This window comes from Helianthus annuus, chromosome 6, assembly GCF_002127325.2.
Source record: "Helianthus annuus cultivar XRQ/B chromosome 6, HanXRQr2.0-SUNRISE, whole genome shotgun sequence".
In the NCBI taxonomy this organism is placed as follows: domain Eukaryota; kingdom Viridiplantae; phylum Streptophyta; class Magnoliopsida; order Asterales; family Asteraceae; genus Helianthus; species Helianthus annuus.
This window is the reverse complement of record NC_035438.2, coordinates 29694635-29705509: the sequence shown is the minus strand read 5'-3', so window position 1 is coordinate 29705509 and position 10875 is coordinate 29694635. Positions and strand designations below refer to the sequence as shown.

Sequence of the window (10875 nt, the reverse complement as noted above, 5' to 3'; positions counted from 1 at the left end):
ACCATTTCTTGTTGATCGTCTGTTTCTTTCATGCAACTCCAATTTTCATGTGACCCACCACACCCTTCACAAGCCATAACCGAGACTGTTTTTGTCATTTCCAATTTTTTATTTTTGAAGAAAGGGCCTCGATTTGGGCTTGTAAAGAAATGCTTTCATCGACCTTATGGGCGCCCGGGGCGATAGACTTATTTCCCCAGGGGGTGTGCCATTGAAAATTGGTTTGAGCAATTTCCTCAATTTGATTATATATTTCGTGTGGGCGCCGATTACCTAAAAGTCCCCCGGAGCTAGAATCAAGTGTCTGCCTAGTGTGTGGCAACAATCCATTATAGAAAGTGGATACTTGTTGCCATATTGCGAGGCCGTGATGGGGACACTTGCGTAATAGCTCCTTGAACCTTTCCCAAGTTTCATATAAGGATTCCCCGTCCTCTTGTGAATATGTATTAATTTCAGCCATTAACTTTGCAGTTTTAGCAGGAGGGAAATACTTATATAGAAATTTTTGGGCTAGTTCATCCCAGGTGTTTACCGATCCAGCTGGGAGGGCTTTGAGCCAAGCTTTCGCTCGGTCTTTTAGTGAGAAGGGAAACATGGAGGCGGATGGCGTCGTTTGATGCTCCATTGATCCGAAAGGTATCACATATTTCCAAGAAATTAGTTATATGTAGATGGGGATCCTCATCCGCAAGCCCGTGGAAGGTTGCGGAGTTTTGGAGCATTTGTATCAAATGCGGCCGAAGTTCGAAGTTATTGGCTTCGACATTCGGAGCATTGATAGCGGCGCATAGATTACCTACAGTGGGTCGTAGATAATCCATAAGGGTACGTTGGTCCGCCATTGGAGGTGGATCACCCGAAACCTTCTCTTGGTTTTTGGCTTTTAACCTTTTTCTGAGAAAGCGTTCGGGTTCTTCTAGTGGTTCTTTTATGTCTTTATTGGAACTGGAGCTCATACACTACGTGAGGGTGGCGTCGGGTTCCAAGTCCTGCAATAAAAACAAAAAAGAATGTTGGTCAGAAGGTTCACCACGGCCCCGTGTTGAGCGAACACGGCCCGTGGTCGGAATTTCAGTGATTGTTTTCCAGATCCCAGTTACTGGAAGTTGGACACGGCCCCGTGTTGCACCGGCACGGCCCCGTGGTCAGCCTTCTGTAACTTGGAAAACAAAAACTGCCAGTGACGATGCTGAACACGGCCCGTGTCCGACCAGGCACGGCCCCGTGTTGAGCTCTGCAGAAGATGAAAATCTAAGAAAAAAATCCTAAAAATTAAAGAAAAAATAAAAATATGATTAGGCCGTTGATTCCTAACTTTCTTAAAATCCTTGTGTCCCCGGAAGCGGCGCCAAAAACTTGATGTGCGTGAAGTGTGTTATAATTTTGATGTATATTTAAGCCCCTTTTTACACTTTTAGCCAAGTTTTAAATTTATAAAACACGATATTCACTAACACTAAACACACATATGGGCAAGTGCACCCATCGTGGACGTAGTATAGTGTTGGTAAGATACCGAGGTCGTCCAAGGACACAAGAGCTTTTAATACCGGTTTATCCTCAACGTCCAATCAAATCAAAAAGTGAGAAAAATGTTTTAAACTAAGAAAAATAAAAACTAACTAAATGCTGAAAAATAAAATAAAATAAAAACAGATAGACAAGATGAATCACTTGGATCCGACACGTGTATTAGTATAACCTTTGATTATTTTTGCACTTTTGCACTTGTTTAAGAGATTATCTTAGTTATTGTAGCAGGCCCCTCTTTTGAAGGCGACGTTACCCTCAACCCAGTAGTTTGAGTCAGCAAGGATACAATCCTAAAGGGTCGGATTATTGAAAGATAATGAATTAAGTTATTAATGCAAATTGTGGTAGGCCCCGCTTTTGGCGGTAACGTTACCCTCGGCTAAGTAGTCTGAGTCAGCAGGGATACAGTCCTAAATAGCCGGGTTATAGTATTAATAGTAGTTAACTTATGAGGGGGTCAAAGAGTTTGGATCCCCGCCATCCAATACCTATGGGTATTGAAGGAGATCCTACTAAATTTGACCCAGGTCCCAAGCAGGACCTCTAAACGCTGAACAAGGGCAAGACCCTTACCAAACCGTTCCCTTAACCCCCGACCAGGTAGCCAACATACCTCCATATAGACCGTGGAGATATGAATGGTGAAAATCTTTTATTTTATATAGACAGTAAAATAACGCCAAGACACCACGGACAAACGATAAGGAAAGATCACCTTCAACATAAGTAACTAGTTATTAAAGTCATTAATACAAAACCAAATAAAAAGTGCAAAAGATTAAAAATAAAAAGTATTATACTAAACACTTGTCTTCACCAAGTGATGTAAGAGACTTAGGCAAACATGGCCTTGATTGTCAAGAACTCTTACGATCAATCTTGGATCCCGAGACGACTCACACACTCTATGATGGACAATGGATGATGGTGGTGGATGATGGTGTTATGGTGGTGGTGGGTGGTGGATGAAGTGTGAGAGAGGTGGTGTGCCAAGGGATGAAGTGGAATGAAACCAAGCTCCCCTATTTATAGGCTGAACAGAAGGCTGGGCACGGCCCCGTGTCCGCTGGACACGCCCCCGTGCCCGTCTGACATTCTCTCTCTTCATTAATTGTAATTTGCAATTACAATTAATGCGCCTGCTGTACTTTCACCACGCCCCCGTGCCCGCTGGACACGGCCCCGTGGTGGGCAATGGAAGCTTCTACTGGTTTGTCTTTTCTGCTGCTTCCTGGGCACGCCCCCGTGTTCGCTGGACACAGGGCGTGTTCAGTCTCTGTTTTCTCTTCTTTGCCTTGGGAGGTGCCGTTGAGGGTCCGGGCAGTCTACTTTTGTTCCTTTTCTTGTATTTATGCTAGAATTAGTTGTCTTTTTGCTTCTTTTGTGATTTTGAGCTCATTTCATCCTGAAAATACAAAAGGAAGACAAAAACACTCTTTTTCCAACATTAGTACTTAAAAAGGGTTAGTTTTATGCCTTAATTGATGTGATTTATATGTTGCATTTTACACACATCAACGAGCTTCAATACGATGTCTCGCCTGGTTCCGTACCTTGTGACACCAGAGTCCAGAAGAATCGCTCGTTTCATTGGGGGATTAGAACCCGCGATAAAAGCTAGCGTGAAGGCCTCTCGGCCGACGACCTTCAGGTCAGTAACTGACCTCTCCTTGTCTCTCACTTTAGATGCTGTCCGTCTGAGGACGCTAAGGAGCAAGGAGGCAGAAAAGAGGAAACGTGAGGATGATACCTCACGAAGGTCAGGAAAGAAACACCGTGGGAACGGTGATGGCAAAAGAGGGGCGGAAGCAAAGAAAGATGGCCAAGCTTGAGAAAGGCCCAAATGCAAAATCTGCCAGAAACCCCACTCTGGGAAATGTAGGTTTGGGTTGAATTCACAGTCCCAGCCAAAGTCTTTTGCCTATGGACTATGCAAGTCCAAGGACCATAAGACTGTGGACTGCAAGAAAATCAAGGATGCAACATGCTATGGTTGCAACGAAAAGGGGCATATTAAGAGTAACTGCCCTAAGAATGCCAGGAAGCCGGAAGAAAACAAGAAGACTAATGCGAGAGTCTTCCGTATGGATGCAAAGGAGGCTGTGCTGAACGACAATGTACTTACAGGTACTTTTCTCGTAAATAATATATTTGCAAGAGTACTTTTCGATTATGGCGCTGATAAGTCCTTTGTAGACCAAAAATTTTGCGAACTATTGAATATGCCTATCAAAACCCTAGACGTAAAATACGAGGTAGAGTTAGCAGACGGCGCGATAGAAACCGTCTCCACTGTTCTAGAGGGATGTGAAATGTCCATTAAGAACCACCCTTTTCCTCTATCTCTACTTCCCTTCAAATTAGCAGGTTTTGACGTTGTTCTGGGCATGGACTGGTTGTCCCGCAATCAGGCCCAAATCATTTGCAACAAAAGGCATATAGTACTAAAGACTCCGAGTGGTGAATCGCTTACCATTCGAGGAGATACACAGTATGGATTACCCGAGGACGTATCTATGCTCAAGGCTTCTAGATGTTTAAAAAGAGGCTGTGTCATTTACATGGCTCAGGTGATAATTGAAGAGCCCAAGCCAAAGATAGAGGAACTTCCTGTTATTTCTGAATATCCCGAGGTTTTCCCCGAAGAACTACCTGGGTTACCCCCAGATAGACAAGTGGAATTCAGAATAGATATCATTCCTGGAGCAGCTCCCATTGCTAGAGCACCCTACAGGCTTGCTCCAACAGAAATGAAGGAACTAAGGACCCAGTTGGATGAACTGTTGGCAAAAGGTTTTATCAGACCAAGTTCGTCTCCCTGGGGAGCACCTGTCCTATTTGTGAAGAAGAAGGACGGATCGATGCGTTTGTGCATTGATTATCGTGAGCTAAATAAAGTTACCATAAAGAATAGATATCATTTACCAAGGATCGACGATCTGTTCGATCAGCTGCAAGGAGCGAGCTACTTCTCAAAGATCGACTTGAGGTCGGGCTATCATCAGCTAAAGGTCAGAGATGAAGACGTGCATAAGACAACATTTAGGACTCGCTACGGTCACTATGAGTTCCTAGTGATGCCTTTTGGGCTCACAAATGCACCGGCTGCGTTCATGGATCTCATGAATCGCGTCTGCAAGCCGTACTTGGACAAATTTGTCATAGTCTTCATCGACGATATCCTTATATATTCAAAGAACCAAGCTGACCACGAGAAACACCTCCGTTGTATTCTCGAATTGTTACAACGTGAGAAACTCTACGCCAAATTCTCTAAATGCGAATTCTGGCTACGAGAGGTTCAATTTTTGGGTCACGTCGTGAGTGAGCGTGGAATCCAGGTGGATCCCGCTAAGGTAGAGGCAGTCATGAATTGGCAAGAGCCAAAGACGCCTACCGAAATTCGTAGTTTCCTGGGGTTAGCGGGATACTACAGGAGATTTATTGAGAATTTTTCGAGGATTGCTGCGCCCTTGACTTCCCTAACCAAGAAGAAAGAAAAGTTCATTTGGGGCCCAAAGCAGCAGGAATCTTTCGAAGTTCTGAAGCAGAAGCTAAGCAACGCACCTGTGTTGACATTACCTGAAGGTTCAGATGAATTCGTAGTTTACTGCGATGCATCACACACAGGCATGGGGTGTGTGCTTATGCAGAAAGGCAATGTGATTGCCTATGCTTCAAGGCAATTAAAGGTGCACGAAAAGAATTACACCACCCATGATTTGGAGTTGGGTGCCGTTGTATTTGCACTGAAACTGTGGAGGCATTATCTATACGGTATTAAATTTGTGATTTATTCTGATCACAAAAGCCTTCAACATCTGTTCAACCAGAAGGAGTTGAACATGAGGCAACGCCGTTGGATGGAAACCTTGAATGATTATGATTGTGAGATCAGGTATCATCCTGGCAAAGCGAATGTAGTCGCTGATGCCCTAAGCAGAAAAGAAAGGGTGAAACCTATTCGGATCAATGCCAAGAGCATTGAAGTCAGGAATAACTTAATTGAAAGGGTATTAGCTGCACAGCGAGAGGCTGTGTTGGAAGCTAATTATCCTAAGGAAAAGTTAGGAGTAACTGGAGAGCAGTTAACTCTTAGCAAGGATGGAATCCTTAGACTGAACGGACGAATATGGGTTCCGATTTATGGAGGGCTACGAGATGTTATCCTCCAGGAAGCCCATAGTTCCAAATATTCGGTCCATCCTGGAGCAGATAAAATGTATCAAGACTTAAAGGCAAATTATTGGTGGATAGGCTTGAAAAAGTCTGTAGCCGCCCATGTAGCAAAGTGCTTAACTTGTGCTCAAGTCAAAGCCGAGCACCAAAAGCCGTCTGGCTTGCTACAACAGCCTGAACTCCCTGAGTGGAAGTGGGAATGCGTAACTATGGACTTCATAACCAAGTTACCCAAAACAAGGAAAGGAAACGACACAATATGGGTCATAGTCGATAGGCTGACTAAATCAGCTCATTTCCTACCCATCAAGGAGACGTATAGCTCCGATATGTTAGCCCAACTTTATGTTGATAAGATTGTAGCCTTACATGGCATACCTGTGTCTATTATCTCAGACCGAGATACTCGATACACGTCTCATTTCTGGAAGAGTTTCCAGCAATCTTTGGGCACGCGTTTGAACTTCAGTACGGCTTACCATCCACAGACGGACGGTCAGAGTGAGCGTACTATCCAAACGTTAGAAGACATGCTTCGTGCATGTGCGATCGATTTAGGTGGTAACTGGGATAAGAACCTACCCCTAATCGAATTCTCCTACAATAATAGCTACCATACCAGCATAAAGGCCGCGCCTTTCGAGGCATTATACGGTAGGAAATGTAGATCGCCTGTTTGTTGGGCGGAAGTGGGAGAGGTCCAATTATCAGGACCGGAGATAGTTTTCCAGACAACGGACAAGATTGTCCAGATTCGGGAACGTCTCAAAGCTGCCCGAGATAGGCAGAAAAGCTACGCTGATCCGAAGCGTAAGGATTTTCACTTCGAAGTAGGTGAAAAGGTGTTGCTTAAAGTATCGCCCTGGAAGGGGGTGATGCGTTTCGGCAAGAAGGGCAAACTGAGTCCGAGATACATAGGACCTTTTGAGGTCATTGAACGTGTCGGGTCAGTTGCCTATAAATTGAATTTGCCTGAAGAGCTCAATGGAATTCACAATGTGTTCCACATCTGCAATCTCAAGAAGTGCTTCGCCGATGAATCATTGGTGATCCCACACACAGATGTGCATATAGATGAGAGCTTGAAATTTGTGGAAAAGCCGTTGTCGATTGAAGATCGACAGGTGAAAAAGCTTCGAAGAAAGCACGTACCGATTGTAAAGGTCAAATGGGATGCCCGTAGAGGTCCCGAATACACGTGGGAAGTTGAAGCCATGATGAAAGAAAAATACCCTTATTTATTTGAGTAAATCTCGGGTCGAGATTTATTTTAAGGGGGTGAGGATGTAACACCTCGAAATTTTGTGTCCAATAATGTGTTAACACGTGTCATTAGTTTACACGTGGCATTGATATTAAATAAAGGACTAATGTTGACAAACCTTGAAAGTATATAAATTCGAGGGTTATAAATGTCAAACAAGGGTAAATTTACTGTATAGTAACCCTAAATGATGCTCGTACCTTCAAACGAATAAATCATGGATCATACGGAAGCGAAACGCGGAAGAAAGTGAGAGATTACAAGCTACAGGGGTTAACTGTGTCAACATGTTTAAATTATACCTCTGAGTGACCCCTTAACGCTCCCGAGGCTTTGTAACAGTATTATACGCTCACTAGAATATACTGTATAAATTCCGCGAAGTTCCGTTTTAAAACGAGAAAGTTGTGGTCAAATTCGTATAAGAAGGGTTAAAAGCGTCAACAATGAAAGTTAAGGCTTTCAGAATAATTAATAAACTAACCGGGGACTTAACAATGCGGGTAAATAACACGAGGTCCTTAGTTGTAATTAACCGAGGGCCAAACCGCAAAATTACCCCTTCAAACCCGAAAGGTCAGGTTAATAATTACAAAAGATTTCGTTATTAATTACCAGGATTTTGTCATAATTACAAAAGATTTAAAAAACCTGAAAATCTAACCTCTCGCGACCCGCGTTATGTTTTGGGTTAAGTGGAGGCGGGCCGCGAGCCACCTCTTATTCACGTCTGATTTTTAAACATCAGGCGGCCCGCGTTAAAATGTGCCTAAACCTCCAGGGGGGCCGCGTGGGACGCCCAGATGCAGAAACTTTGGATTTTCATGCCCTTTGAGCTAGTGAACGATCAAACAACCAATAAATGAGCCATGGGCGCCCCCTACTCGACCCATAGCACCTTGGGACACCTGCCCATCATCCATGATCAGTTGTAGACCAATGTGTAATGATCTTAAGGCAAATTGGACACTATAAATAGGCATGTTTGGTTCATAACCAACACACACCTCAAACACTCAACTACTGATCATTCTAAGAGCTCTCAAGCTTTCTTCTTTGTTCTTAAGTCTTGCCTTCAGCTTCTGTAAGTTACCTAACCATTGTGGTCTTGTTTTTCAATAGATTTAGCTCATAAACCAAACCGTCGTAACTAACGGTTGTCATAGCGATAAATCACAAATGGTCCAGTGAATTGTCGGATCAAAAGTAGTTATGAGTTGGTATTCATGTGGGTAATAAACCTCTAAAAGGGTTCCCTCTGATCACCACTCTAACTAGCTCAAATGTCGAGTCAAACGAATGCTTAAAAAGTCAACAGAAAGCTATTTTTGCGATTCTTGCATAATCTGTAATATAAATGATATGCAACCTGTTTAGACACTCATAAAACATGATATTAAGCATATAAACTTGTTTACGCTCGTTTGAATCGACCATTTGCTATATTGACCCGGTTCGGAGCCGAATGTCGCAAAAGTTTGACTTTTGCTTTGACTTCAGTTCTGACCCGTTTTAGTGAAGTATAGATATGCCTTAGGACTCTCTTAGGACCAGGTTACATGATGGTATAACCCTCTGTGACCGGTTCATTGGTTGTCCGAGTCTTTTACGCATTTCCGTTAATCGCCTAAAAGTTGACCGTAACGGCCTTTTTAAAATAAAACGAGTATTTCGGACACGTGAACGGACCATAACCTTGCTTACTAAATTATAAGCATGTCCTTAAAGTTTCACGTCAATCCGAGATCTAGAATGAGAGTTATGCTGCGCATTTATAAGAAACTTTTGTAATAAACGGCGCAATTAGCATAACGCCTATCTAAACCAAGATTTCGTCACCAAAACCTTTACCCACTGTTATAAAATAATATTTTGGGATTTTTAAAGATTTTTAATAATTTTTACCTTGCTCATAACCTGCGGTTATGGCTACGGTTCGGTAAATACCGAATATGCCCTTTTTGGCCGAAACTTGAGTTCTACAAGGTCTTTTGACCCGATTCCAGTTGATACTGATTTTAAATAATAAATAAAGTATTTTGGACTCTATAAACTGTTCGGGAAACTCAGATTTCCTGTAGAACTCGAAAAGCTCTTTAAAAGTCTTTAAAATGACCGAAAAACCCCTACGGGGCGATATATTAACTAAAACTCGTTACGGGCATCACAGAAGGTATCCTACTGACACCACAACCTCTTTAAGGCATATTGACTTAGGAAATAAGCGTAGGACTCTCATGGCTAACCGTTTCGCCTAATGCGCGCACGGTTCGGCTTATGAAACTAGTTTTCGTAAATTAGCCGATATGGGTCAAATTATATCATTATGACCCCAAAATCCAGAGTGTGAACCTTAAACCCATATAAGACAAGTCTCTGAACTTGTTGGGTCAGAATCACACTCCTTTCTCGGTTTTCGCCTTTTCGCGCGATTAAACCGTATTTATATTTCGAAACCAACCGGTCTAGGCTACGGCCAATATAAAGACCCGTTAGGATTCTAATAGGTTAATTAAAACCTTCGTTCCAGAATAGGAGCCCTAGTAAAAGCTATCTGTGACGTAATCCATTAAGGAAGATACTTGCAAAGGTAAATACTTTAACTTATTTTCCCTTATACGGGCTTGGGATACGGTATATTAATACCGCTTGATTGAGCATCATATCTTCCATCGCTTAGGTGGTTAATTGAATAATGTGATCGGCTCATTTAAACAGTCTTGTTACTTAAAAGCCTTTGGGGGGTTAATGACCGTTGTCCCGGATATCCTTGGCATCATTTTACGAAATGGCCACGACCTCGACATCCCGGTGTAGGCGTACACCCGGTATATTATGTCGACATTATTATTATTAAAAGACGTAGCCGTTGGTTTTTACACTACGGTTTTACGCAATGTGGTGTGTCTATTAATCTTTAACCCGGACAGGATCCGGGCTACTGAACGCATAAAAGGACATGTAATTCGTTCACAAGATTTTAATAATTTTCCCAAGTTATAAAAGAGTTTGTGCCTCGTGCATTCAAATCAATTTTAATAAACATTTTCAAATGTGTCAGTTGAACGTATTTACCAGTGTAAACTGACGTATTTTCCCCAAAAGATTAAGTGCAGGTACTACACGAAATTTGGCTGGTAATAGCTTCCTAGCATCACGAATAGTCTCGCAAACTTGATGCTGTATCTGACTGAACAATACTTTATTTTATTTATGATCCCCTGTGGATACAATTCGACTTCTGTAATACACTTGATATTACATTCAAAAGGTTGAATTATATTTATCTTTATGCTTCCACTGTGCATTCATATAATTGTGTGGTTTGACTATATTGTTGCCAACTACGTCACGGTAATCCCTCACCGGGCCCACCGGTGAGACACGTGGAAATCGGGGTGTGACATGAATCCATTACCCATTTTTCTTGATTACACTCACTTGTGACCACAAGAACATCAGCACTGTCATTACCTCCTTCTGACTGATCATCAGAATCTACATGACTACTCTGCCCCTTTGAGTAATTACTACTTTGCCCTCTTGAATAACTGCCTTCACCTTTCCTTTTCTTGAATTCTGGACAGTCTTTCTTGAAGTGTTTCTCTGAATTACAAACAAAACATCTCCTCTTGAATCTTGACTTGGATTTTGACCTGGAATTTCTGCTGCCACTGCTGTAATTCCTTTGATCTGACCTTCCTCTCACATACAAGCCATCTCCACCTTCTTCTTTAGAATCTGACCTCTTCTTTAATTCTTTTGAATTCAAGGCAGACAATACATCTTCCATAGATAGAGAATCTCTACCATACATCAATGTATCCACAAAGTGTTCATATGATGATGGTAAAGAGGTGAGAAATATTATGGCCTGATCTTCATCATCCAATGCC

The 10875-nt window shown here is 42.4% G+C and overlaps 1 non-coding gene across 1 annotated transcript; it reads left to right on the top strand.

The window, feature by feature from the left end:
* Positions 1-362: 362 nt before the first annotated feature.
* Positions 363-469, top strand: LOC118480013. The gene has a single exon (XR_004861654.1). It is a non-coding gene; the product is annotated as a small nucleolar RNA R71 (small nucleolar RNA).
* The last annotated feature ends 10406 nt before the right edge of the window (positions 470-10875 follow it).